The sequence below is a fragment of the Lytechinus variegatus genome, chromosome 1, assembly GCF_018143015.1.
Source record: "Lytechinus variegatus isolate NC3 chromosome 1, Lvar_3.0, whole genome shotgun sequence".
In the NCBI taxonomy this organism is placed as follows: domain Eukaryota; kingdom Metazoa; phylum Echinodermata; class Echinoidea; order Temnopleuroida; family Toxopneustidae; genus Lytechinus; species Lytechinus variegatus.
The window spans coordinates 44,379,336-44,393,987 of NC_054740.1; the positions used below are offsets into that span (position 1 = coordinate 44,379,336).

The window sequence follows — 14,652 nt, forward strand, 5'->3', positions numbered from 1 at the left end:
CCACCATCATCATCTTCTTCTTCCTTTTCTTCATCCTTACCACCACCTCCACCACAATACTTTTGTAATAATCATTTTTCACGACCATTTTATCGCTTAGAAAGGGATGGTGAATTAAGCCATGCAGTGCCGCTTCCAATACGTATTAAGCGCTATATAAATGTTAATTATTGCTATTATTATCTACGCTACCTCATAAAGCTTTATTCAACTTGGATGTACCCAAAATAAGACCCCATATGATTGTTTTACTCTTCTTCATGTGATATGTTAATTAAGACATCCAGCGATCATCATGCATCAAGCTTGCTTGAGGTAGCACCACACATTGGTTTGTTCATGCTTTCCCGAGGCAATATTATTACTTCCATCTCCAACATTCTCGCATAATGACCTTTGAAAAGAAAGGCCATGTGCAAAGTGAAACAACTGCTTTCAAGGTGTTATGATCTTTGGATTTATTTGCCACATCAATTCGCAATGCATTTCTGTTTTTTAAAGAACAATAAGTACAAAAAAGCACAATTCCTTCATCATAATAATGAACTAACCACCCTGAAAATAAAAAATGCCGGTAATTCTTACTTTTATCGTATTTATTCCATTCCATTTTACATGTTTTAGGTGTCATGTACAGATTATTGATAAAGGACAATATGAAGTTTGTTAAACCGATTCACATTTTGCTATTATACAGATATTGACTAATGGGGTGTGTAATATAAACATTCTTTGGACCGCCGGATTTGTATTTTCCCGAGGGGTTATATTTTCCCGAAGTGCGCAGCGCGGAGGGAAAATATGACCACGAGGGAAAATATTAATCCTTTAGGTGGTCCAAAGAATGTTTTTTTTACACATCCCATCAGTCAATATCTGTTATATTAGATAGCCTCTAGTGATGAAGATAAAGTTAGGCCTAATGATGCGTGCAGCGTGTTTATGATATTCAAAGTGATTGATTGAACTGGTATAGATCTAACATTAGATCTTGATCTATATATATCTAAGTAACGTTAGTCTAACGCAGTGAATGGCCCTTTTCTATTCAAATCAACTTTGTTTAGGCCTAGCCCTAGATCTAAATCTAAGTTCGAGCCCAGTCCAGGTCCAAGGCAGGCCGATAATGCATGGTAACATCTAATCCCCAAGAGGGCGCCATACACGTAAAAAATATATTCATGGACCGGTTAGTCAATATATTCATCGAAGGTGGACAGGCTGAGAAAATACATGGATTTCGATCATATCACGTGACGCGCAATGGACCAATCGCGCTTGGCTATCTAATATATTGTAAGTTTGCATAGAATTAATAAAGTGAAAATGAGAAAACAACAATATGGAAGATGGACTGGTAAAAACCAATGATGCATGGCTAAGACGCATCACATACTCCCAATTCAGAATCTACGGACTGTCCACGAAAATGCAAAATTAATATTTCGAACATATTGTCGCATAATATGTCAAATCATTGTGGGTTTTCTATCCTTTTATTTTAAGTTGAATGTTATAAATCGATTTGCATGAATATGTTATTTCAAATGTTATGAATGTGTAATTGATGACGATGATGATGACGATGGTGATGATGATGATGATAACGATGATAATGATGATGATGATGATAATGATGATGATGGTGGTGATGGTGATGATGATGGTGATGAAGATGATGACGATGATGATGACGATGGTGATGATGATGATAACGATGATAATGATGGTGGTGATGGTGATGATGATAATGATGGTGGTGATGATGATGATGGTGATGGTGATGGTGATGGTGATGATGCTGATGATGATGGTGATGGTGATGATGACGATGATGATGATGATATTGATGATGATGATGGTGATGACCTTGATGGTTATCATGACAACAACTGGAGATATAATGGTTGATCAATCAACAAACAATACCCTGGAATTGATGATGACGATAATCGTGACGATGAAGTCAATGATCTCGACGACAAGGATGACAAAGATAATGATAAAGCCAGTCAACTACCTAAAATACATGCGTTGTGTTCTCAGAGCTAGCGCTTGTGGGAAGAATAAACTGCTAAGACAACGTCTATATAAAATACCAACCCTGACCCGTCACTTTGATACACAACCATCATAACAAACGAGATAATCGTCTACTTCATGTCCTTAGACAAGACACCTGTTTAAGAAACATATTTGTGTCATATCTTATTTACGACATCATAATAGGCTTAGCATCATTATACAAACATACCGGGATTTTCGTTCCTGATCAGATATTAAAAAAAAAAAGAAAATTGAGATAAATAAAATCAATTGAAATGCATCCAAGTAAAATTGTAACAAAATGTAAAGTAAGGTATTTGTAAAATAAGACATCTGAATAAATAAGATTTAGAGTAAAAAAAAGTCGACGAACGGCTTCGCATATTATAGATACATAACAAATGCACGAATTATATGTGGATAAGTTGAAATAAATATTGAATACTGAGAGTTGTTATCGAATATAGGGTGTGAATGGATGGATGAATGATTCAGTAAGTGATTAGTATTATATTACACATAGTACGCCTCAAGGAATATAAAACTCATTCATGCTAGATTACTAAAAGGTATAAAAAGATTTGATTTAGAAAATCTAAAGGCCTGGTCACACCGCCCGTATGGCAAGCCGTATTGATATATATTGTGATTTTGTGATATCACGAATTCGAATTACTGATATCACGAATTCGAATTACTGATATCACTAATTCGATTTAGTGATATCACTAATTCGATTTAGTGATATCACTAATTCGATTTAGTGATATCACCAAATCGAATTAGTGATATCACTAATTCCCATATGTTTTTCACACAAATCCCTTTTTTGATATCAAGAAATAGAATTTGTGATATCACTAAATCGAATTAGTGATATCACTAAATCGAATTAGTGATATCACAAATTCGAATTTGTGATATCACTAAATGAATTTGTGATATCAAAAATTCGAATTAGTGATATCAGGAATTGAATTTGTGATATCACGAATTCTATTTCGTGATATCAAAAAAGGGGTTTGTGTAGTAAATGAATAGAAATTAGTGATATCACTAATTCGAATTTGTGATATCACAAAATGAATTTGTGATATCACTAAATCGAATTAGTGATATCACTAAATCGAATTAGTGATATCACTAAATCGAATATGTGATATCACTAATTCCAATTTTTGATATCACAAATTCATTTAGTGATATCACTAATACGATTTTGTGATATCATTAATTCGACTTAGTGATATCACTAATTCGAATTAGTGATATCACAAAATGACAAAAGAAATTTAGCACTCATGTTGTGAAAGATATCGCTTTGATTTCGAGCTTTACCTCAGTGCTAGAATTCACGTGGTATTTTGAGCTTTACTTTAGTGCTAGAATTCACGTGGTATTTTGAGCTTTACTTTAGTGCTAGAATTCACGTTGTATTTTGAGCTTTACTTTAGTGCTAGAATTCACGTGGTATTTTGAGCTTTACTTTAGTGCTAGAATTCACGTGGTATTTTGAGCTTTACTTTAGTGCTAGAATTCACGTGGTATTTTGAGCTTTACTTTAGTGCTAGAATTCACGTGGTATTTTGAGCTTTACTTTAGTGCTAGAATTCACGTGGTATTTTGAGCTTTACTTTAGTGCTCAAATTCAGCTCTGTTTCTATCGCTAGTTTAGCGTTTTAATTCACTTGGTATTTATTACATTGATGCAAAAAATAACCTGTGATCTAAACCTTTACATTAGTGCAATAATTCAGTTCTGATTTTTTTTGCACTTTATTCGTTTAAATCGATTGACAACATATCAAGAATGAAATTAAGGATATGTTGCCAATTTCTATGTAATCATTCAGTAATTCTCTTTTGACGTATGATATTTTGGGGGTTGTTTTTTTTATTACAAAAAATGAACAACTTATACTTTATTTGCATTTTTATGGTTGAAATTTAGTTGGCGAATTTAAAGAGATATTTTGTCACCGCTGAGCAGTGTGGCCAGCGCTCAAAATGAAATTATGCTAGGGAGGACCGCAAAGTTATGCTAAAATTATGCCAAATGAAATAACAACATGGAGCAGAAAAAAATACTAAATTACGCTAAAAATTTATGCAAAAATGGGTGAGATAACTTAACAATTTTTTTAAATCAAATGAAATAAATAAATATGTCTATATAAATAAAATAAAAACTATTAAAAAAACAAAAAATTGAAAAATAAAATTTGATTTTTTTTTGAAGATTATAAAATCAAATATAAAAAAATAATAAAAAAAATTGACAATTTATTTACAATAATCAATTTGCTCAGTAGATGCAAAAATGCAATGACTTGCACGGTTCTCATGCACTGGGAGAAGCCTGAAAGAAGGGGCGGGGGGTATGAAAACCTGTATGTATCTTGTCCAGATTGTGAAGACTTAAAAAAACATAAACAAAATATTGGCCTGAGCCCCCCCCCCCCCCACAAACAAAATGCATCCAGCCTTGCATCGCCACTCACACCCTGCCTGTCTTTATTCTAATCTTTAATAAACAAAATAGTCAAGCTTGCTGAAAAGGGGTATAGTTCTATATTCAAAATAAGTTTTTTAGATCCTGCATGGGAATACTTGGTTGACATAGTAACCGAGGGGGAAACTCTCTTGTCGTAAGCATGTAAAATTCATGTTATATCTTTTTTCTGTATGATGCTGCAGGAATTGCTTCAAATCTATAAAAGACGATTAACAACATTATTGAATATTTCTGTCTCAAATTTTGTGACTGCTTAAAATAAAATTTAAAAATGGTATATTTTTTTTCTCAACCCATTTGTTCTTTAACTGCGATTATTACATCATGAATCAACATCTGTCATGCGCTATGCACAACTGAATTACAACCAGAGAAAGAACAACACAAAATGACGCATATAGATGTCTGGTATAATTATTGGCATCTGCAGCTTATTTGTGAGGTATTTTCACAAAGACCCTGAGTCAACATAAGTATTTTGATATAATCTATAATGTGTGCATGCACAAAATGAAATACCTCAGACTTCTGACCTTTAAACTCATGACTTAATATCAAATCTATATACAAGCATAACAATGCATCTACCAACATGTATAACAATTACATAGCTACCAAAATTCAGAAGCAGATAACAGTCTTACTTCATGAAAACAGGAGTACACATGTACTTGCCAACTGCATACATTTTACATGGGAATTGACCGACATATAAGCTAGATTCTGCAATTCGCACACTAACGGGAGGAAGTACCTCTTTTTGGTTTTGAATAGAATTGGTTGTAAGGCTATGCAGTTACTTAATAAGGTATAACAAGGCATGTATATTTGTTAGTTGTCAAAGTTTGCAAAGCATATGAAAATAACTACAAAAGTAAAGTTTGAGGTATAACAATTAAGTCATCAAGTTTGAGGTATGGCAAGGCATCTCATAGTAAAATTCAAGTGTAATGTATAAAAAAGACAAGTGGAAAGACAGCAGCAAGTTTCATGTATGTACCCGGTATATCAAGGTATCTGAACACACGAGTTTCAAGTTTAATGTATAAAATAGCATGTGGAAAGTGAATTAACACAGAAGTCAAGTCAAAGGTCCAAGGCATCTGATGACACATGTACCTAAACCATTCAAGTTTAGGTATATCAAGGCATCTGAAAACACCTACAACATTCAAGTTTAAGGTTTAACAAGACATCTGGAAAAAAAAGTTTAAACAAATTTCGAACATCAATTCTAAAAACAGATAATTAGACTTGCCAGTGGCGTACCGTGGGTCACGGCATGGGGGGGGGGCACCAGCAAAAATCTCGGGTCACTTAGGCCGGAGCGCGCGAAGCGCGCTCAGTTGTCAGGTATACTGACCTAATAGAGATATTTTAAGGACATGCAGTGCCATCAAACGAATATGTAACTCTCTGATTAAATAATGCGAGCGTGAGCTGAAAATTTTTGATATTGAGGGCTAAAAATTGACATTATAAGCGAATTGTTTTGTAATCATGATACTTAACTGTCTCGTTAAACAAACAATGCGAGCGCGAAGCGCGATCTAAAATTTTTGTATATACTGACCCTAAACAAGGAAATTTTAAGGATTATATGTTAGAATCCATTAAGAGTATAAATATCTCACCATAGTCATCTAATGCTATAGTGCCATCCTTTGCTGATTTAAATTGTTAGAATTACATCTAAACACAGTCATGAAGCACATTTTGTAGTCATGTAATCATGATTATCATACGTATCTTACTAATCAAATACTGCAAGCGCGAAAGTGCGAGCTGAAAATTTAGGAAATATAGACCTGAAGAGGGGCATTCTAAGGGTTGTTTGTAGGAATTCTCTAAGACCCTACGTATTTGACTAACCAAATGATGCGAGCGCGAAGCGCGAGCTGAAATTTTTGTATATATTGACCCCAAACATGGATATTTTAAGGACTACGAATCCATTTAGTCAGAGTGTACATATCTCACCATAGTAATCTAATGCAAGTGCCAAGCGCTTGCTGATTTTGTTAGAATTATATCTAAACACATGGAGCACTTTTTGAAGTCATTGTAATCATGATTATCATACGCATCTCACTAATGAAATACTGCGAGGGCGAAGTGCGAGCTAAAATTTTTTGATATTCAGATCAGAAAAATCTACATTTTAAGGACTGATTTTAGGAGTTCATGAAGAGCAGAAATCTCACCAATCCACTAATGCGAACGTTAGCACGGACAGGAAATGTTTTATATTAAGACCTTAAAATAGGGCAATAACTTTCAGTAGTCATAAAAAAGAATATATTACTACTTAAAACAATAATAACTCTAATTGAGAGGAAATGTATTATTTTGTTGTACATTGATTTGAAAACGGGAGGCTTTAGTACAGCAGTTTTATATATCTCGTTAAAAAGTCTATGTGAGCGCCAGGAACAATGAAGACACAATTAAGCAAAAAAGTAAAGTTGTGAAAAAATGCTTCTTATGTTACATAACATAATACTATGATAAACAATTTCTTCTTTCCCCCACTACGTTTCTCTTCCTTTTTCCCTCTTTTTCTCCTTTTCCCCGTTTTTTTTTTGCCAACCGATTGGGGGGGCACGTGCCCCCACATGTCCCCACATGGTTTCACCAAAAAAAGTCCAAATTATGCTAAAATTATGCTAAATTTTGTCAAATTATGCCAAGCATAATGCCAGATGCTGAAGCGGTCCAAATTATGCCAAAAAGCATAATTATGCCAACTCTGGCAACTATGCCGCTGAGCGAGAGTTGAGTGAGCTTAGAGATTGCGTTGTAAGGGAACTTCACTACTTTGAATCGAGAATAAAGTCAAAATTAGTGTCATGAAGGTGGGTGCGTTTGTTATGGACAACATTTAATTAATATTGCAATAATCGCTTCCCATTACCTGCGGCTCATACCCCTCTAAACGACATTGCCTGGGCGGCTACGCCCGGCCACTCGATGTGTTGTGAACTGGCAGACATCGTACATGTACGGGAGGGGTTACGGCGGGCTGGCTCAGACCCGTCACCGTGTATAAACCGCACCCCCGACTTTTGCTTCTGCCCCGCCGAGAAAAAGGTGCGGTTAATACACCGTTACTTACGGTACTCAAATTTGGAATTGTCCATAAAACATGAAGAGATAATTAATGATGGACTGGCACATGAAAATTTTGGCAACGTGAGTGTAGTTTAGCGAGAGTGTGTAGTAGACGCGATGTCGAAAAAATAATAATAATATTTAAAAACAACAAATTGGCAACATATCACGAAATGAATTACTGATATGTTGCCAATTTTTGCACAATTAGCGTTCATTTTTTTTGTCTAATGTGCCACTCAAAACTAAATTTCAACCATAAAAATGCAAATAAAGTATAAGTTGTTCATTTTTTGTAATAAAAAAAACAACCCCCAAAATATCATACGTCAAAAGAGAATTACTGAATGATTACATAGAAATTGGCAACATATCCTTAATTTCATTCTTGATATGTTGTCAATCGATTTAAACGAATAAAGTGCAAAAAAAAATCAGAACTGAATTATTGCACTAATGTAAAGGTTTAGATCACAGGTTATTTTTTGCATCAATGTAATAAATACCAAGTGAATTAAAACGCTAAACTAGCGATAGAAACAGAGCTGAATTTGAGCACTAAAGTAAAGCTCAAAATACCACGTGAATTCTAGCACTAAAGTAAAGCTCAAAATACCACGTGAATTCTAGCACTAAAGTAAAGCTCAAAATACCACTTGAATTCTAGCACTAAAGTAAAGCTCAAAATACCACGTGAATTCTAGCACTAAAGTAAAGCTCAAAATACCACGTGAATTCTAGCACTAAAGTAAAGCTCAAAATACCACGTGAATTCTAGCACTAAAGTAAAGCTCGGAATCAAAGCGATATCTTTCACAACATGAGTGCTAAATTTCTTTTGTCATTTTGTGATATCACTAATTCGAATTAGTGATATCACTAAATCGAATTAGTGATATCACTAATTCGAATTAGTGATATCACTAATTCGAATTTTTGATATCACAAATTCATTTAGTGATATCACAAATTCGAATTTGTGATATCACTAATTTGATTTCGTGATATCACTAATTCGATTTAGTGATATCACAAATTCTATTTCTTGATATCAAAAAAGGGATTTGTGTGAAAAACATATGGGAATTAGTGATATCACTAATTCGATTTGGTTATATCACTAAATCGAATTAGTGATATCACTAAATCGAATCAGTGATATCAGTAATTCGAATTAGTGATATCAGTAATTCGAATTCGTGATATCACAAAATCACAAAATATATCAATACGGCTTGCCATACGCCCGAGCGTCGTTGGAGCGGTCATGGAGCGGTAGGGACAGAGGGTCGAATTTCGCTCTCGAAATTGGGGGAAAAAATCGAAAACATAAAAAAAAACAATCGAAAATGGTGAACGGTATAGCGAGCGGTGATGATTTTTTTCTCTCCGCTCCACGACCGCTCCAACAACGCTTGGGCGGTGTGACCATGCCTTAAAGAGCATAATAAACCGTTGCCGCTAGTATTGGAGGACGGGTTTCACTTTCAGTACCGTGGGTCCATATACTTTTTAATATAAAGATCGTATACCATCGCCTTTGGGAAGCAGTGGTGCTGGGGGACACCCTCTAATACCCCTTTCAGTAACTCATGATTTTTTGGTCCGCACCAGGCCCGCGCTAAGATAGTCCGCACCAAGCGATAAAAATTGCTTTCAGTAACTATAGCAGAGCCGCACCACTTTTACGATCACCCATTCAAAAACTCGGGCACGTAAGCTAGGGCAAACTGTCATGGTAACTGAACACGCCATATACAGAGCAGAAGTGTTCCGTATTCGCTGAATATTCGATGCGGAGGCACGGCCAGAATTGTGTGACCTTTGACCGTGCGAGGAATTTTGGCCGGGGCCTGGTGCTGCTATCGTTCATAAACTCTTTGGTCGGCGCCTGGTGCGGGCCTGGCGCTGGCCTGGTGCTGATAAAAGCAGCACCAAAATAGCCCGGGCCTGGCGCGGGCTATTTTGGCCCGCGCCATTTATATCAAAATTTTACGACTTATAGCCCGGGCCTGGCCCGGGCGCGTCTTTTTTTCCTACCGTTACTGCGTAAAATTGCAGAACTTCACTCAGGAGCGACTAGTGCGAGAGGCTATTATCAATATAGAAGTTATAGAGAATATGAATTACGCAGTACACCCGCACTATACGCATGCGCGTGGACTTTGTTCGTCGATCGCGTCGGCTTGCAATGCATGTTATATGGGCTAGCTGCGTACACATAATGTAATCTAGATGAGTACAGTGCATGCAGTGGCAGTATAATGGTATCCATGGAGTTGTACACGTAACAGACGTAGTAGTACTTGTAGTGAAGTCCCTTTCACTGTCAGTGTCACTGACACCGACCGTGATCAAGCTCTCCATGGCAGGGTCCATGGTGTTCTCAATTGACATTATGGTAGACTATATACCTATACACCACAGCTAGCTGTACTTCTTTCACGGTGAAAATAAAACTAACGTGGTTAAAATTAAAGATTGCTGGGCAACTTGAGAGCGAGACGTATCAAATGCACATATTCCATATGACCATGCACTCGATCTATCTACTCGACTCGCGTACGTACGTACGTACTCTGATATATCATGCATCTAGCTAATATAGCTAGCTAGCGCTAGCTAGTTAGCTTTAGCTCAGCTCAGCTCAAATCACGCGCGCTAACGGTTGCTATACACATATTGCATGGATGCATGGAGTCCACGCTCATGCGTACTGCGTGTGTTCTGTGTAGCCTCTCGCACAAGTCGCTTCCTGAGTGAAGTTCTGCAATTTTACGCAGTAACGGTAGGGGGAAAAAAAAGACGCGGCCCGGGCCAGCGAGTTACTGAAAGGGGTATAAGATTTTTTCAGGGGGCAGCTTATATGTCACCATATCCAGCAGCAGTACCCCCTGGAAATCAGGTTGAAAAGCAAAATATGAATGAATGAATAAAAACATTAATGAATAAAACATTAAAAAAAGGAGTATTGTTCCAAAATCTGTGTCATTTGGGAGCAATAACTCTTTTTTGCCTTTCAATTTTTTTATACCAACTTCAAAAGCATCTTGGAGTGAAATATTTTTGCTTTCATTTTTTATCTGAACAAAATTAATAGTCCAGAACCTCTATTTTGAAAAAAATTGCTCCCAGTGCCATGGGTTATATGCAATGTGATTTAGATTTATTGTGTCAGGAATCCATAATTTATTTTAAACACGTATATCAAGGCATTCTTTCATTTTATCGCTAACATTCCAAAGAGATCGATTAGGCACCGGTTGATTTTTTTCTTCTTAAACGAACGTGTTGTGAATATGGCAGCTTTTGCATGAGATGTGCAGTTCAGTGCACGTACTGATTTCTATATTAATACCGTTACTTAGACACTTTAGATTTAGATCATTAAATTGCATTTTGTACAACATCCACTCCCAACCGCGCATTTTTTCCATACGATTGCCGTCAGGGTTTGTGTCATGCATCCATTGCAGATCCGAATTTCTTACTGTAAAAGGATTATAATATCATCATTTAAAGAAATTCTTATTTGGAAACAGACATGCGCGCTCTCACTTGTAATAAATTTACGATAATGAGATGACTCTTCATATAGAGAAGATGTTACAATTTTTAACTGATTCATTCTGATAATGACTGCGAAAGGAATCCATGACCATGTTTACACATTTTATTCTTATACTCCTATATACTTGGAAAGGTAGTAAAGCCTTCCCCCAAAACAACATATTTTATTGAAAATCTTAGGCATATAAAAGGACAATTTTTCTTCAATTATGTTATTACCCTCAGTTGGCACTGTTGCTTAAAGGCCGTTTTATGAAGGAAATCGACTGCTTCATTATTATATTTTGTGCTTAACGAATTTGTTGAAATGTCCCTTTCACAAAAATGGGTAAGCTTTTAAAATGAATAATTATTGATTGATCGATGAAAATAGCATAACGATAAAACAAATATTAAACAGGAAATCGTAGTTCATAAAAAACGAAATGACACCCTTAAGGTTTCATTTGTGCCTAATTATTGTGTGGGTCGTCTATATACTCAGAAGATCATTTTCAATACAACGTTGGAGACGTTCATTATATAAAATGAGTTAAATTGTATAATATGAAAACGTTTTCCGGCGGATAAAGAGGCAATTATGATTTGATATGATATGTCATGGGAAGAGAGTCTGGCAGACTTCGGTGAGATTATTAGTGAAAGCTTATTCGGATATCAGTGTGTCATTTTTGCAATCTTTATTACCCAGTTCATATCAGTATGGCAAGATAATATCTTTACATCTTAAATAATCAATGTAATACGATTCTCATTGAAAATCAGGCATGTTAAACAACGTTTTCTTCCTTTAAATTGTCATAATACGTTTAGATGATTATGATAAAAAAATGATGCAGAAAGACATGAAAGAAAAGGAAAGAAGGAAGAAAAGGAAGATGGGAAATAGTGAAATACGAAAATGACAATCATTTATTCATTGATTGATTGATTTATTTACTTATTTATTTATTTACTTGTTTATTTATTTATTCATTTATTTATATTCATTCATTTATTATGTTTAATTTATTTTATATGGTCGAGTAGGCCTATTCAATTTTGAAAAACTGCTTTACAAAAGCGCCCCAACACAACAACATCAGTCTTATGTAATAATGATAGAAAAATACTTTGAGGAAACAATTTATTCGGCTCCTTTTTTGAATGTTTCTTTCTAGATTCATAAACTGTCTGGGGCTCTCTATGAATTAAAGTCAGACTGTTGTACACATAAATCTCCAAAGTTCGACAGCTGAAATACATTTATCCTCGTGAAATTAGTTTTTGTTTATGTAAATAAATATTTATACATTAAAGTACTGAATTTCACAAGTTTAATTTTCCTCTGCAAACTGTATAAAAAAATGTAATCTATAAATCACTCGAACGATATGTTATTTTCTACTTGCAAATGTATGAAACAAAAGCCCCACCTGGCATAATTATTACACCGCATAAATTGAGACTGTTATGATTAAAAATAAAGCCGATTTTTAAACCAGCTAGTAATTTGAGTTTTTCATAAGCAATTACATAGTTGGCAAGAGACTAACATGCATAAAGATTTTGGATCATTTTGTTTTTATCAATGATTTGTTTCCGATTGGTCAATTTCACTTCTAATTTCCTTTGGGGTTTTAAGAGTTTTACAAGACAGGCAGCTGCATTTTTTTACAGAAGCTGAGCGATATCTTCATCCATGTTTGCATAAAATCCGATATAATAGGTCTTACAACAAATGTTTTGTCAACGTTTATTTTTTTTTAGCCGGGGGTGCCGATCTCAACTTGACAAGGAAAAACAAGTTTTCACTACAAAATGATGGTCATTTTATCTCTTACCTCCGTCACTTCTGCCCCATTCCCTATTTCAAATTCCTCTGTCACTGACATACAGCTATTAAAAAATGATTACAGTTTGATATTTCAAGCCTTATTTTATGTTTAGATGAGATCTAATAAAATTTTGCACTACGCCCCGCCCTCTCTTCCCCTTTATTCAAGTAATTGTTGACAGGATTCATCATGTAAACAGCAATTGACTGACAAAACAAATTAAATTTGACTAGCAGATAAAATATTCTTTTGACAACATTAATAAATATTACGCAGTTTTATGACTGAAAATCTGACCGGTTTGTTGGCTAGGTTAATCCAGTTTACTTCCTCATGAAAATTTATTTTAAATTCCTTGAAAATTTATAGGTCTTTGTGTCTTTTTGCTGTATGGCGAAAGATGTTTTTTATGATCTCTAAATCAGCTTTCATGCGCTAAATTCATTTTCAGAATCAGGAATATTTATCAATTTCGATATCCACCAACAAAATAATTTCAAGTTGCGCGTGGGAGAAAAAAATCATTTCAACGCTGCAATCACGTATACGCGAATGAATCGGTAAAAAGTTATAGCTATATGTAAAAACTGCTAATTCTTGCACATGCCATGACAAACCAAAAACCACTTCATCATCGAAAGTACAGGTTGCAATATTTTTTGTCCCAAAATTTATGACAATAAAGGAAATAATTCATTTTTTTAAACAGTTTGTGAAATCGAACTTCGTTTAAAAATGGGTCGAAAGGAGTCAACTTCGTCGCTTTGGGGACAACCTCATACAGTTTCCTGCGAGTGGCCTTTAACTCTAAAAGGACTGAGGGGTCATGATGCCCCCCCTCCCCCCCCCCCCCCCCAGTCCTCAGTACATCTCAAATAGCCCAGTCCTTTTAGGGTTAAGTGAACATGACATATTCACGTGAAATTTGTTTTCAATCAAGAATCATAAGAATTTTAAGAACACGATACGATGATTTTAAATGTCAATTAGACATGTTAGTCACCCCGATCCCTATACCACCACGCACCCACTGGTGCACGCACCGCTATATGCAGGCGTGTCTTTATGACACCAACTATTCATTTTGAATGAAGAGATTGAGTAAGAGTCAAATTATAACGTGTTGGGAACCCTTCAGGGTTTGGAAGCGTTGACTTAATTGCAGACTGGAAAGCTCTTTGCACTGCCCAATATCATACTAAATGGATTTTTTCAATTAAAGTGGTGAGTGGATTTTTACTCAAAGATTTCTGGGATTGAGTAAATTCACTCTAGGATAAATGCAATATCAAGAGATTAATTATATAGTCACTGCGGTATTCTTGAAAAGCAGAGTTATGCTAAAAGAGGTTGGATTGCTTGCTTTGAGACAAACGAGGAAGTGGAACTAAATCATGAATTTTTATTCAAAACATTTTCCGCAATATATTTCAATTTAGAAGAGATTTCATCGTGTTGAAAATTATTCATAGATTGTCCTACAGCCTCTTACAAAGATCCCTACAAGCATTACTATGTCTTAGAATGTCACTATAAATTTACAGAAAGTGATAGGAAACAAGGAAAGGGAAACAAAAGGGGGAAGGGACAGTG

General features: G+C 35.3%; 1 protein-coding gene across 1 annotated transcript in view; it reads left to right on the forward strand.

Annotated features, from left to right (window-relative positions):
• Positions 1 to 14,652, forward strand: part of LOC121414962 (glycine receptor subunit alphaZ1-like) — a 38,973-nt gene that overhangs the window by 3,089 nt on the left and 21,232 nt on the right. The gene's annotated exons all lie outside the window — the stretch shown is intronic.